Source organism: Polypterus senegalus, chromosome 8, assembly GCF_016835505.1.
Source record: "Polypterus senegalus isolate Bchr_013 chromosome 8, ASM1683550v1, whole genome shotgun sequence".
Lineage (NCBI taxonomy): Eukaryota > Metazoa > Chordata > Cladistia > Polypteriformes > Polypteridae > Polypterus > Polypterus senegalus.
In genome coordinates this window covers 94,330,944-94,345,485 of record NC_053161.1, presented here as the reverse complement: position 1 = coordinate 94,345,485, position 14,542 = coordinate 94,330,944, and the positions used below count along the sequence as shown (strand labels likewise).

At 36.1% G+C, this 14,542-nt stretch overlaps 1 protein-coding gene across 1 annotated transcript in view; it reads left to right on the top strand.

The window, feature by feature from the left end:
- The window catches only part of snd1 (staphylococcal nuclease and tudor domain containing 1), a 449,554-nt gene that overhangs the window by 263,202 nt on the left and 171,810 nt on the right, over positions 1–14,542 (top strand). The gene's annotated exons all lie outside the window — the stretch shown is intronic.

The window sequence follows — 14,542 nt, the reverse complement described above, 5'->3', positions numbered from 1 at the left end:
TTTATACAGGTGACTAGTTAAGACAGGTGTCCTTAATGAGGGTGACTAATTGAGTAGAAGTGTCTAACCACTCTGTGGGAGCCAGAACTCTTAATGGTTGGTAGGGGTTCAAAAACTTATTTCCCTCAATGAAATGCAAATCAATTTCTATCTTTTATTTAAAGTTATTTTTTCGATTTTCCTTTTGATGTGCAATCTGCCACTGTTGAAATAAACCTACCATTGAAATGATACTGTTCTGAGACTTTTCATTTCTTTGTCATTGGACAAACTTACAAAATCAGTGAGGGGTCAAATAATTATTTCCTCCACACACGTGGACAAAATTGTTGGTACCCTTCAGTCAATGAAAGAAAAACTCAAAATGGTCACAGAAATAACTTTAATCTGACAAAAGTAATAATAAATAAAAATTCTATGAAATTTAACCAATGAAAGTCAGACATTGATTTTCAACCATGCTTCAACAGAATTATTTAAAAAAATAAACTCATGAAACAGGCCTGGACAAAAATGATGGTACCCCTAGAAAAGACTGAAAAAAATGTGACCAAAGAGACATGTTAATCCAAGGTGTGTCCACTAATTAGCATCACAGGTGTCTACAATCTTGTAATCAGTCAGTGGACCTATATATAGGGCTCCAGGTAGTCACTGTGTTGTTTGGTGACATGGTGTGTACCACACTCAACATGGACCAGAGGAAGCGAAGGAAAGAGTTGTCTCAGGAGGTTTGAAAGAAAATTATAGACAAGCATGTCAAAGGTAAAGGCTATAAGACCATCTCGTAGCAGCTTGATGTTCCTGTGACTACAGTTGCACATATTATTCAGAAATTTAAGATCCATGGGACTGTTGCCAACCTCCCTGGACGTGGCCGCAGGAGGAAAATTGATGACAAATCAAAGAGACGGATAATACGAATGGTAACAAAAGAGCCCAGAAAAACTTCTAAAGAGATCCAAGGTGAACTTCAAGCTCAAGGAACATCAGTGTCAGATCGCACCATCCGTCGTTGTTTGAGCCAAAGTGGACTTCATGGGAGACAACCAAGGAGGACACCATTGTTGAAAGCAAATCATAAAACAGCCAGACTGGAATTTGCCAAACTACATGTGGACAAGCCACAAAGATTCTGGGAGAATGTCCTATGGACAGATGAGACAAAAATTGAACTTTTTGCCAAGGCACATAAGCTCTATGTTCACAGATGGAAAAATGAAGCATATCAAGAAAAGAACACTGTCCCTTCTGTGAAACATGGAGGAGGCTCTGTTATGTTCTGGGGCTGCTTTGCTGCATCTGGCACAGGGTGTCTTAAATCTGTGCAGGGTACAATGAAATCTCAAGACTATCAAGGGATTCTAGAGAGAAATGTGCTGGCCAGTGTCAGAAAGCTTGGTCTCAGTCGCAGGTCATGGGTCTTGCAACAGGACAATGACCCAAAACACACAGCTAAAAACACCCAAGAATGGCTAAGAGGAAAACATTGGACTATTCTAAAGCGGCCATCTATGAGCCCTGACCTCAATCCTATTGAGCATCTTTGGAAAGAGCTGAAACATGCCATCTGGAAAAGGCACCCTTCAAACCTGAGACAACTGGAGCAGTTTGCTCATGAGGAGTGGGCCAAAATACCTTCTGAGAAGTGCAGAAGTCTCATTGACAGTTACAGGAATCGTTTGATTGCAGTGATTGCCTCAAAAGGTTGTGCAACAAAATATTAAGTTAGGGGTACCATCATTTTTGTCCAGGCCTGTTTCATGAGTTTATTTTTTTAAATAATTCTTTGAAGCATGGTTGAAAATCAATGTCTGACTTTCATTGGTTAAATTTCATAGAATTTTTATTTATTATTACTTTTGTCAGATTAAAGTTATTTCTGTGACCATTTTGAGTTTTTCTTTCATTGACTGAAGGGTACCAACAATTTTGTCCACGTGTGTATATATTGTGTATGTATGTGTGTGTGTGTATATATATATATATGTATGTATGTATGTATATGTATATATCTATGTATATGTATATATGTATGTATATGTATATATGTATGTATATATGTATATATATATATATATATATGTGTATGTGTATATATATATATATATATGTATGTATGTATGTATGTATGTATGTGTGTATATATATATATATATATATAATTTTCTAATTTTTTTTTAAATAAATATATGTAGTAATTATAACACCACAATCAATGTCAGTAGCCCAGACAATTATTGTATTTTAATTTTGTGAAAAGAAGCAGCTTTAGATGAATAAAGTATAACTTTTCTCTCCCCATAGATACCCACCTACATTCATTTTTACTATCTACAGTAGACATTTGCAGTCATCCAGTGTAGTCACCTTATTTTTATCTGGTTAATCAACTTTCCCCATACAGACTTTCCCATTTTGAATTTTTCCCATTATATCATAACTTCTTGTTAAAAATGCAGTTGATTATTTGTTAGATTGCTTAGTAATAAATACCATTTTAAAAATCGATTTGCAAAATATTGAAATGAAAGAGTATATTCTGTATTGTTGTCACACTGTTAAAAATGGCTTAGTTCTAATTGGCCTTTCCCTGGCATCTTCCAGTTAATTTAAAAAGGTTTTATTTTTTATAGACTCTTATTGAGCTTAATATGGTAGTACAGGAAACAATTGTATTAAATGTCAAGGCTGGCATCAGTATACTTCTGGAAGACTACTGTAATAAAAACAAAGCTAATCTTGTAGAAGTGTGAGTGATCCCAGTGTCCTTTCTGATCATACACACGTAATTACACATTGCAAGAGAAAAACAGAACCCCTGCTAAACATTTCTACCTTCATCTTTCCTTTTTTGGCAGATGTTACAAGGGATTTGGAAAAATTTTAAATACAAAATTAATTTCAAATTGTTTTTTGAGAAATTTGTGTCACTGATTTGTAGATTAAATATAGTATGTTAATATTAATATTCTATACATCCACACATTTTTTAGTTAAAAAAAAAAAATTACACACAAATAATTGAAAAAAACTGTCATATTTAGACCAATAAGTCAAGTTCAATTGCTCGTAACTTATTTTCTTAATGTATTGTGGTTGGATTAAATTAAAGTATTTTGATTGAATGCAGGAATACAGAAATGACTCATCTTTGAATGTATTCCTGCTTGCACAACATGATGCATTTTGTATCACAACAGCTCAGCCATGTTAACGTTAGATGTCCTTCAGAAATTAATAAGCACAGACAAAGCAGTAAAGCACTAAAGCAGCAAGAGTGACATCTCTCTATCTGCTCATTCCTGATGAATGCCTTCCTGCAGTTTTTAACTAAGATGTCATTTTAAAAGGTTCCTGGCCACATTACATTAAACCATTTTAATGATCACAGTAGATTTTTTTTAAGTTATTGCATATGAAATATTTGTTTACTGTATCTCTATACAAGGATGATGTCTTAAAGATTAAACTAAATAGCTTAATGTTAATAGTATCTATTTTTCATCCAGGTAATGATGTAATATACGAGACAACAAAAATTAAAACACCTGTCATGTCGGCAAACTGTGAAAGCCCAATCTGTATAATATTTATTTATTTTCATAATTCACAAAGTTATATAACTGTTTAATTCATGAAACATACAATATCAGTGGGTCTTGCTTAATGTCAGCATGTTTTAAGCAAAGTTTCTGTTAGTATTTTCTTCCTTCCTTCCATCTTCCAGAGAAAAGTCTATAATTTTTTGAATGACTGCTGTTGAAAATGCACTAAAACTAAACACATTATTTCATGTGTGTATTTAAGAGGTATAAATTTAGAGTTTCATTACAATTAAAATAGATCTGCAAATGAGTAGGTACCAGTGTAAAGATTGTTACATTTTCTTCCTGCCTTTTTATTTTTTTCTTTTCATTTTCTCATATGGAAATTTATTAATTATTGCGTATGGCTTGCTTTGTGTAAATCTTTGATTTCAAGCTAAGGTGGCTGGAGGGCTGCTAAAGCCACACAGCTTGCCTTTCTGTGTAGGATGCCATGGAAACAGTCCCATGTTCCTTACTGCTTCATAGCACTGCAGATTAGTGTATACAGCCAATTCAGCACTTGCTTTTAAAATAAATAAAGGTCACTAGGAATTCATTCTGTAAAGAGAAATAAAATCCAAAGCTGCTTGATACACTGTGACATACATATACCGTACAAACCCAACTGTCTTTTTACCATATTAAGAGCTTTGCTGTTGAAAGCTTTTTAAACCCAGTTAATATAATGTTTTAGCAGCATTATTTCTGTAAATTAACTTTTAATTTATCTGCATTAAACATAATAAAGTAATATTGTTTGGAAACAGGTTTAAATAGGCATTTTCAAATATAGATAAATTAGTGTCCTCTGTAATGTTTGGAACAAAGACTCATTTTCCTTTAATTTACCCCTCTGCTCCACAGTTTCAAATTACAAACTTTAGCCATGTTTGTATTGTTTGATTTTTAATGTTAAACTATAGAGTAGAGGGGTAAATCAAGAATAAAATGTGCCTTTGTTTCAAGTATTATGGAGGGCTCTGTATGTACTGTAGATTGTGAGTTTCCTAAGAGAAAGGTGTGTTGTGCATATTCAGTGTGTTGTGGTATTTGTTTCTCTTTTTGGTTTAAAGTGTTACATAAAGAAAATAATCTGCATCTAGATAAACAAAAATAATTGCACAGGGAGATGTATGTTTTCTTTATTTCATTTCCGGGAAATAGTAGGTTTTTTAGTTTTAAGGTACTCTAAATTAAATTGAATTACTTGCTTGGCTTACTCCAACTTTATTTGTGAAGGCTGTTTTAAGTTAAGATCTTAAAAATGATTTTGGTCATTTTTTTTTCTTCAACTGAAAGCATCCTGGAGCCTCAAACATTTTTGTGCTAATTTAGTACTTTGTTTAAAAAAAAATATATATGTATCTATGCTTTAATATTCTAGTAACTTAATGTGATTGCTGTTAGTTCTGTTTCAGTGGGTGTTTCCTAATTTCTGAAAATGTAGTAATTATAGACAAAGGAATTATCATTAAGTGTAATCCTTCCTTACACTGTGCAGGAGGTGAGCACAGGTACATGTTAAGTAAGAACTGTCATAGTCTATGTTACGCAAATAGGGTTTATTAAGTTGAATAAAGTTCTCCCTGACCACTAGGGTTGTCACTATACCAAAATTTTAAACTTGAATATGATACAAGGAAGAATATTGAAATTCAGTACCATTTTCGATATTCAATACAAAGTATAATGTACCTCAAAAAACAGTGATAAAAACTACTTGAAATTTTAGAAATATAATGCAAATAATTTAATTAGTGCAATCGTTTGCACTAAACATGTGTAAATAAAGTAAAAGCTTTTAAATCTGGCCAACAGTATTAACATATAAGGAAACTGCAACAGAACAGTACCGTCATAGTAAAAATAAAAAAAAAATCACAATCATTGCTTTGCTGAACAGTAGATTTTGTGATACAACTCAAAGGAAAATACACCCTGCGTTCACACAGAACAGATCTGTGAAGTGGCCGTAACAGCCAGCCAAAGCCAATCAAGTTTTGCTTTAGTCACCATCCTGCAGTTCAATTTCTACTGTAATACACCAAGAATGTGAGCACAGAGAGGAGTACCACCGCTGCTTATGCATTTGAGCACTGAAAAATTATAGTACCTTACATTATATACTAAATGCGATAAAGTACAATTTTTAAATCACACATAATAATATGAAAGAAAGTAATGGGCTACAGTAATATGCTTCATGGCGAGTGCTTAAAATAGAAGGCAGAAAGTAACGGCAGACTGCTGTCATCTTAAACTATAGGAAAAACAAACGTAAAATCCCTACTTCTAACACAGCAGTTTACAGATAGCCAAAGTTTACACCAAGTGTTACAGACCCATATCAAATGTATGTTTTTATTATATTATTATAATAATAATAGTAGGTCACAACTCAAAACACGGAGCACCAGGACTTTGGTTAAAAAGTAGCGGTTCATACCTCTGCTTAAATGTTTTTTTTTTGTTTTTTTTTTTAACTTTGGTTATATTCTTGAACTAGCAAAATACCCGCGCTTCGCAGCGGAGAAGTAGTGTATTAAAGAAGCAATGAAAAGAAAAGGAAACATTTTGAAAATAACGTAACCTGATTGTCAATGTAATTGTTTTGTCACTGTTGTGAGTGATGAGTGTTGTTGTCATATATATATATATATTTACACACACACACATAAACATATATATATATATATACATATCTATACATATACACATATATACATACATATATATCTACATATATACAACCACATATATAAACATATATATACATATACATACATATCTACATATATACACACACAGCTATTTCGTATCAGTGCAATACGCTGTTTGTTAAAATGGTTGACTCCGCTCTACGTGCAATAACAAATCAAATCATTCAGTTGTCTTTGCTCATATGTCATTTTAGAGCTGGACGCCTGGCATCTTTTTGGCCACAGGTTCGTTTCTGTTTGCTGTGAGGTTCTGTGTTGTGGAGATTCTCAGGATGGATTGCAGGTGCTCATCAGTGAGGCGACTCCTGTGTGCTGTTTTGTTAGTCTTTATCACTGAGAAGAGCTTCTCACACAGATATGTGCTACCAAACATGCACAAGGTTCGAGCCACATGTAGACGGACTTTTTTTGTTCATCAAAGTCACCAAAGCGCCGTGCAAACTCAGTGCGCAGTGCGCTCAGTTTATCAGCAAAGTGCGATTTGGGAACACCGTAGTGACGACTTGGTTTAACAGTACTTGGCAACAGGGAAAGTGGGGCAAGGTGAACTGGTGCATTTGTGTCTCCCATAAAAGCAGCTTCACTTGAAATCACTTTGTGATTGTGCACGGGTTAAAACGTCCGCTGAAGTGTCAGATTCTTATTTAATTATGCTGTTTTCTGTATCTTCTGAATTGCATTCAGGTTACCCTGATGCAAGGCAGCTGAAGCGCTGCATTATGGGATCTGTAGTTTATTGTGTTACCAGCGCTTCATATACCCGGCTTTAATAACAATAATACAGTATATAAAATGATCTCGCGGGCGGATATAATTACACGCCGGGCGGATGTGGCCCGCGCCCTTGAGTTTGACACATATGGACTAAATAGAACTTGAAAAGATATGTTTTTCAAATGTGATCGCAATTCAGATAGAGTTGACGCAAGACTACAGCCTGCATGCCTCAATGAGTCATCCTCCCCTCGCTCTTACTTTTTTGAAGTTCATCTAATGAATACACTGAGTATGGCTTTACCAAAACAATCATTGATGGCGAGTAAAGTATCCATTATTCGAGTATGTAGAGCGGGATATATATATATATATATACCCGCCATCGCAGCGAGAAGTAGTGTGTTAAAAAGGTAGAAAAGAAAAGGGAACATTTTAAAAATAACGTAACATGACTGTCAATATACAGTATTTGTTTTGTGAGTGTTACTGAGTGTTGCTGTCATCAAGGATTTGATTATCATTATTTCTTTCAATCAGGTTCGTATTTGTAGGATGTGTTGTGTTCAAGTTACATTCCGTGTTTGTCAATCGCTGTAAAGATGACAGGTTTCATTCATCGATTCGTTTCTTACTGCATCAATAAACAGCTCGTCTTCTTCTTTATCTGAGACCTGACACACTGCATGCACGGGTTTTTTTACACTGTCTTTCTTTAGCGGGACATTGACTTTTTCCACCGTGTGCTTTGTTTCCGCAGTAGCTGGATTTATGAATATGCTTATCAGACGCTTCATATTTTTTGCTGCCTTTTCAATTGTGTAATTCGGTTTTGTTCAGCTTTTGGAACTGTTGCCTTTATCTGTGCACTGCGTCAGTTCACGTGAGCCACTCGGTGTACATGCATCGAAGGTTCCCAGCTGTGCTGGTTCCATCTCGTGCTATGTCCGTGGCTGTATTTAATGTTACCTTAGTCCTGGCACTTAAAACTTTCTCTCGCAGTTTCGCTGAGTTTGTGTCAAACACCACCCTGACCATCTCATCTTCCTCTCCATAAGCACAGTCCTTCACCCGTGAATATTTACCCGTGGCAGTTTGCTATTGGATTGCCGCTGACGGACGGCCTTATATGGGCAGGGACTAAATTACAAACGCCAGCGCAGCCTGTCTATGAACTTAATTTAAAGTGTAGGTTTACATCGTGCTTTGTTTCCGAAGTAGCAGAACTCATGAATATGGTTGTATATGTCACTCGCTCGCTTCTTATTGTTTCGCTGCCTTCTCAATTATATAATGCATGTTTTCTTAAGCGCTTTTTTGAGCTCTTCCTGGTTTTCTATGTACTGCGTGATTACGTGGGAGGCGTGATGATGTCACACTAAACTCCGCCCCCACGGCGTTGAAGCTCATCTCCATTACAGTAAATGGAGAAAAACTGCTTCCAGTTATGACCATTACGCGTAGAATTTCGATATGAAACCTGCCCAACTTTTGTAAGGAAGCTGTAAGGAATGAACCTGCCAAATTTCAGCCTTCCACCCACACGGGAAGTTGGAGAATTAGTGATGAGTGAGTGAGTGAGTGAGTGAGGGCTTTGCCTTTTATTAGTATAGATAAATTGCACGTGTTTACCTTATATTTGGACTAAAGTCTTCACACATTATATACTTCACATCATTAGTATAACATGGGAAAAGTTTCTGCTTTAGGTATGTGTTAAGCATTGCTTGCCTCACATTTCCTTTCATCCTGCAGTTACCCAGATCTCTGTATACTCGCAACACACATAAAATGCATGTGTTCCAAATAACAATATATTATATTATTTACCCTATACAACTCCAAGCACCTCACCTGCAGATAAAGAACCTTGGCTTGAGTTGGGAGAATTTTTTGCCTAAGTTGAACTCCGTTAAGGGGGAGATGGAACAGCAGGCAGATCGACACATTTACAAAACAAAAGATGCTGATAGAGAGGAGTAAAGGAATTTCCCTACTCCTTTTCTTTGGGGAGTTTTAAGCATGTTTCAAATTTCAGAACACCAGAAAGCCAAATTTTGTTGTATATAGCATATGCCATTTGTGACATAATATACTGTATTTATTTAAATAATACCTTCTTACAAATCTTAGAAACCTAATAATCATTCCAACCAATTTGAGTTTCTGGCTTGTTTTTAATTTTTTGCATCCATTAAGATGTAATCTGATTTTTTTTTTTGCATAAGTGGTGCCTTATCCTTAGAATGCATTGTGTCACAAGCAAACATGAATAGCTTGCTAAAAACAAAGTCAAAATGGCATTTGTTACCAAATGAAGTATGTAAAGATCTTTTTTTTCTTGCTTTCTGTAATTTAGACATTGGCGCAAGTCAAGAAATATGTTCATAACTTAAGGAATAGTCATTCTAAGATTCACTTGGAAATGAAATTCTGATTTTTAGACACAAAACTAAATTTTTTTTGCAAATAGTACTGGCGATAAAGGGGTATAACAGGTGGAAGCTCCATTTGTTTTATTAAGTCAGACACATACTTTAATATGAAATTAAAACATTGAGAAATGTACAGTTCTTGTGGTTTGGCATACCGGTAGAAAGTTTTATCATTTTTACAGTACAGCACATCTAGAAAACCTCCTTTGTTACTTGTTGCTAAAGAGATATTTGGTGAGGAATGGCTGTTCTGTAGTGATGAGTGAGCTCCACAGTGTTTGCTTCGCCTCGAGGTCGTAGAAATTCTTTTGTGATGCTATAGCCTGGCCAAAACCGATTGATAGAAAAAATATGAAACGTCATGTTCGGTACCATAAATAACATGTACATGATGCAAGAAACATTAAATATATTAGAGTGGGAAATGCATAAAAGTTTTCTGTTAGTATCTGAATTTTTGCATTGTGTTTTATTGGCCATTATTCCAATTCAAAGCTTTTGTGTTTCCTGTTTACTTTTATTTAGTGTTTAATGCTGGTTTATGTAATATTGAATGTTGTGTATTTGTTCTTCCTGCTTTTTCACTGTTATTCATTCTGAAATTCTGTGAGGCCCTTTGAGCATTGCAAAGGTGCTATGTAAATAAAATTACTACTTTTAATCGTGGTCCTTAAGAAAAGAAACATCACAGTAGAACTTCCCACTCTTAACCTATAAAATTGCACCAGATTTAAACCATGATAAATGCCGTAACCAAGGTCCTGTTACTGCTGAATGAGCTATGTATTAGTGCTCAGAGGACAGTCGATGATATCCTCCATTGGTAAATGGCTGGGCATATCATCGATGAATATAAACATTGTCGACATTTCCTCAAAGTGCCAAACTGCTCCTGTCAGTTTTTTTTTGTTTGTTTGTTTGTTTGTTTGTTTCTATTTTTATTCATGCACCTTACCAGAAAGCTGTGTGACTTTAGCTTGCTGACTTTAGGTAGTTTAGCAGTAGTGTGGTGAAGCTGATGTAAGGCTACCTGATAAGTGTGTCCAATGTGCAGCTGCGGTGCTCACGGACAGTGATCTTGATTTATTGCTCTTTTAGGAAGCTCACGTTCTTTGAAGTGATTGCTCCATGTGACTGCGCAAGTTGCAGTTCTTTTGAAATTTTGTCTCGTTTGGCGATTTTAAAGGGTCCTCTGAAGCCGCTTATTTGTGTGAAGGAATGTCTGCTTATATAGTGAGCGTCTCTCTCTCTCTCTCGTGCGTCTGTCTGTCTGTCTGTCTGTGTCTGTCTGGCTACACAGGGAGAGACTGAAAACCTGCGGAAATCATCGGCGTGCACAAACCTAAAGGGAAACTGGTGTGGTCGTGAACCGAGGCAAAAGTTTGGCAAACTTTTTGGTCGTGAACCGATTTGTACATGTTCCAAGGCGTTGATGAACCGAGGTTCCACTATACACTTATCCTAGACATGGTCATTGGGGCAGCTGCAGCCTATCCTTGTGGTGTTAACATTCTACAAAATCTATGCAATGAGATTCAGGAAACTGACAAGGAAAATGGCGGCATGGTGACCATGAGTTATATCTTTTTTTGTTCAGAAGATGGTAGAAAAAGATCTAATGAGGTCATTATGTTTGAGTGAATAAAAGTAATTAGTAAATTCCAGAGTCTGCGGGTATTCATTTATTCAAATCCATTTTTTTGAGGCAGATCTAAGAGTTTCATGCCAAAACGGCATCATGATTTGTAGCAGTTTTAAATCAACTTGGAAATGAATTACCTTTAAGTCATTGTAATAACATTACTGAATACTGCCACGTATGCTGACTTGCAGCAATCTGAGACAACAAAACTAACTCCTGCATCCCAAGCTAAAATGCCTACACACCATTCCCCCACCACCCCTTGTAGACTGTAGCAGCTAATTATTCATAATCCACAAGCATCCCTCCATCCCTAAACAATAGTACCAAACTTTTTTTGATATTATGAAATGACAATGTGAATTTTAAAGGAAAAAAGCAAATCCCTGCCATAGATCATGATGTTGAATATGTGATGGAAAAAAACAAAACAAAAGCTAGTCTGTAGAGCCAAGTCAAACACACAGATACAGAGGATACAGAGAGTGTGTTGAATGTTTTTTTTATTATTATTATTATTTTTTATTGCAACTAAGGAAGGGGGACTTAATATGTAAATTAAGAGAGACATTTATTTTGTTATTATTTAGAATCGTCCACCACTAATATGCTAAAGCATTGTCATACAGGAAAGCTTAAATTGGGTAAATGGAGTAAACAATAGTTATTTGTAGCTAGCTGCTTTTAGACACTGGAATGCAAAAGCTGAATTTTCATATTTTTTTAAATATTCAAAGGGGTAAGCCCTGCCTGCCAGCCGCCGCTCCACTCTTAGCAAAGTTAACAACCTCAATTAGCATTTAGTTATTAATATTATAAAACCACCACTGTTGTATTTTACATTTGAGTTCTACTGTAAATGTATTTTAGTAATTTAGGCCCTGGAAGTGCTGGTGGAACATGATTTATGCTTTCTTGTAAAACATTTTTTGTTTGTATGCCTTCGGAATGTATTTGGACGCCTGTTTATTCACATGTTATGTTGCAATCTTATGCATAATTCTTTTATATTCATTTTTTTCTTTATTAAATAACACTTAATACCCCAGAATGATAAAGCAAAAACAGGATTCAAATATTTGCCATGACACATCAAATTTGGTCCTTGTGCATTCCATTCTGTTGATCATCATTGAGATGTTTGTAAACCTTGTTTTGGGTCCACTTGTTGTCAGTTCAACTTTAGTTCACCAGGTTAGGAAAGGCATATACCTTTGTATATAAAGGACCGCAGCCAAAAGTGTGTTATCAGCACAAAACCCAAGCCATGAGGTTAAAGGAATTGCCTGCGGTGCTTAGAGAGTCCGGAGTATGTCAAAGTACAGTCTGGAAGACGGTTAGAAAAAAAATTCTGCAAAACTAAAGGTTTCTAGGAGCACAGTGACATCCATGATTCTTAAAGGGAGTAAGTTTGGAGTAGCCCTGACTCTTTCTTGATTCGGCTGCCTGACCAAAATGAGTAATTGGGGAAGAAGGGTAAGAGAGGTGACCAAGATCCTGATGGTGATTCTGACAGCTCCACAGAACCTGTATGGAATGGGAGAAACTGCCATCAGGACAGCTATCACAACAACATTCCACTAATCTGGACTTTATGATGGAGCAGCCAGACGGCACACTGGAGCCTACTGGGAGTTTGCAAAAAGGCACCTAAGGGAGGACACCAGGCTTTGCTCTTCTCCTCTTAATTACCATTCAAATGGTGAAGTATAGTTGTGGCAGCATTATGCTGTGGACTTGTTTTTCAGCTGAATGGGCTAGGATACTAATCAGGGTTGAGAGAAAGCCAAACAGAGCAAAGTACAGAAATACCCTTAGTGAAAACCTGCTCCACAACACTCTGGACCTTATTCTGGGCTGACAGTTTACTTTCCTACAAGACAATGTCCCTAAGCACAAAGCAAAGACAACATAGGAATGACTTTGGGTTACTGTAACTCTGTGACTGTTCTTCAGTGACCCAGCCTATGTTAAATCCTGTTGAACATTTCTGGAGAGGTCTGAAAATACCTGTTCACTGATGCTGTCCATCCAACCTGATAGAGCTTGATAGAATCTACAGGGAAGAATGGTGCAAAAATTCTCAAATCCATGTGCACAAAGCTTGTCGCATCATACCTAAGAACACTTTAGGCTGTAATTGCTGCCAAAGATTCTTCAATAAATTATAGTCATGCACCAATTTACAGCTCCATTTGGGACTGGACACATATTGGTCACAAAATGTAAACGCCATTGCAATTGAGGTTCTGTGGGTACTGTTAGGTCATTGGTATGCACATACTTTAACTGCTGGTACAGAGTATCACAAACCGATCTAATAGCCTAACCGTCTGAACGCCAAGTCTGTGTAAGACCGTGTCTCTCAACCACTGGGGGATGCAGGTTGCTGACATTAGTTCAACAGGAGGTTGAGGTGAGCCGGCTAACCCAGTGTTTCTCAATAACAGGGTCATGACCCAGGTTGCCATTGTTTATTGTGGTGGTTTACCTAAGCAGTTGGCAGCACTTCCCCATTTCTAAGTGCACACCAAAAGTGTGGTTTGAATTTGTTGTTAGTGGGTGGTCAATTTATTTTTAAAAAAGGTAAAACTGTGTCATGTGACCATAAAGATTGAGTAGCATTGGTATAAGGTAGGCTGTAAAGGCGAAATGCACAAGAATTACATATGTGAAGCAGCGCCTTTCAAAACAAACCTTAAAGGGCCCTCCAAGAGTGAGACCTTGTTAAACAATAATAATAATGACAGATATTTTAATGCAGTTGGTTTTGGCAATTTCTAGAATGTTAATACTCCATTGTATTCCAGTCACCCTCGGTCTGAATTAAGATTTTCCTCAACTCAGCTGGCCATAAATCAGTGCATGACTGTACTAAAAAAATGAGTCCGAGTACTTGTGATAAATTTGATGTTTCAGTTTTTCATTAATTAGAAAAAACATGTAATGTCTATGGGAGAGATGGAAAAACTCCTCTTAGTTTGGATTAATGAAAAACAGGTTTTTATATTTATTCAAATATTATTTAATATTTTACCTTAAAATCCAGTGTATTTACTGTTAAAATCATTTTGAAAATTTGAGTTTATGGGACCCAGGAACAGATGAATCCAGTTTCTATTTTAAAGGGAAAAATTGTCTTGGAACTCAAAAGGGGTTCTGGAACGGATTCAGTTCGGATTCCAAGGTATCACTGTATTTTGTATTGAAGCCAAAGAGAGAGGCTTGTTTAACTTGCGTTAGTTAACACTGTTTCATTCTTTTAATGTACATTCTTGTTGAGCCTCATCAAAGCTTTATGAGTAATGGAATAAATAAAAGGTACAGAGATTAATTTCTATGTTAATGCTAGTTTATTTAGATGGTTTGACTCTAGAACACGATTATAGGTGTTCAGTGCCTGCTCCAATACTGTAGTATATATCTGCAATATAAACTGCA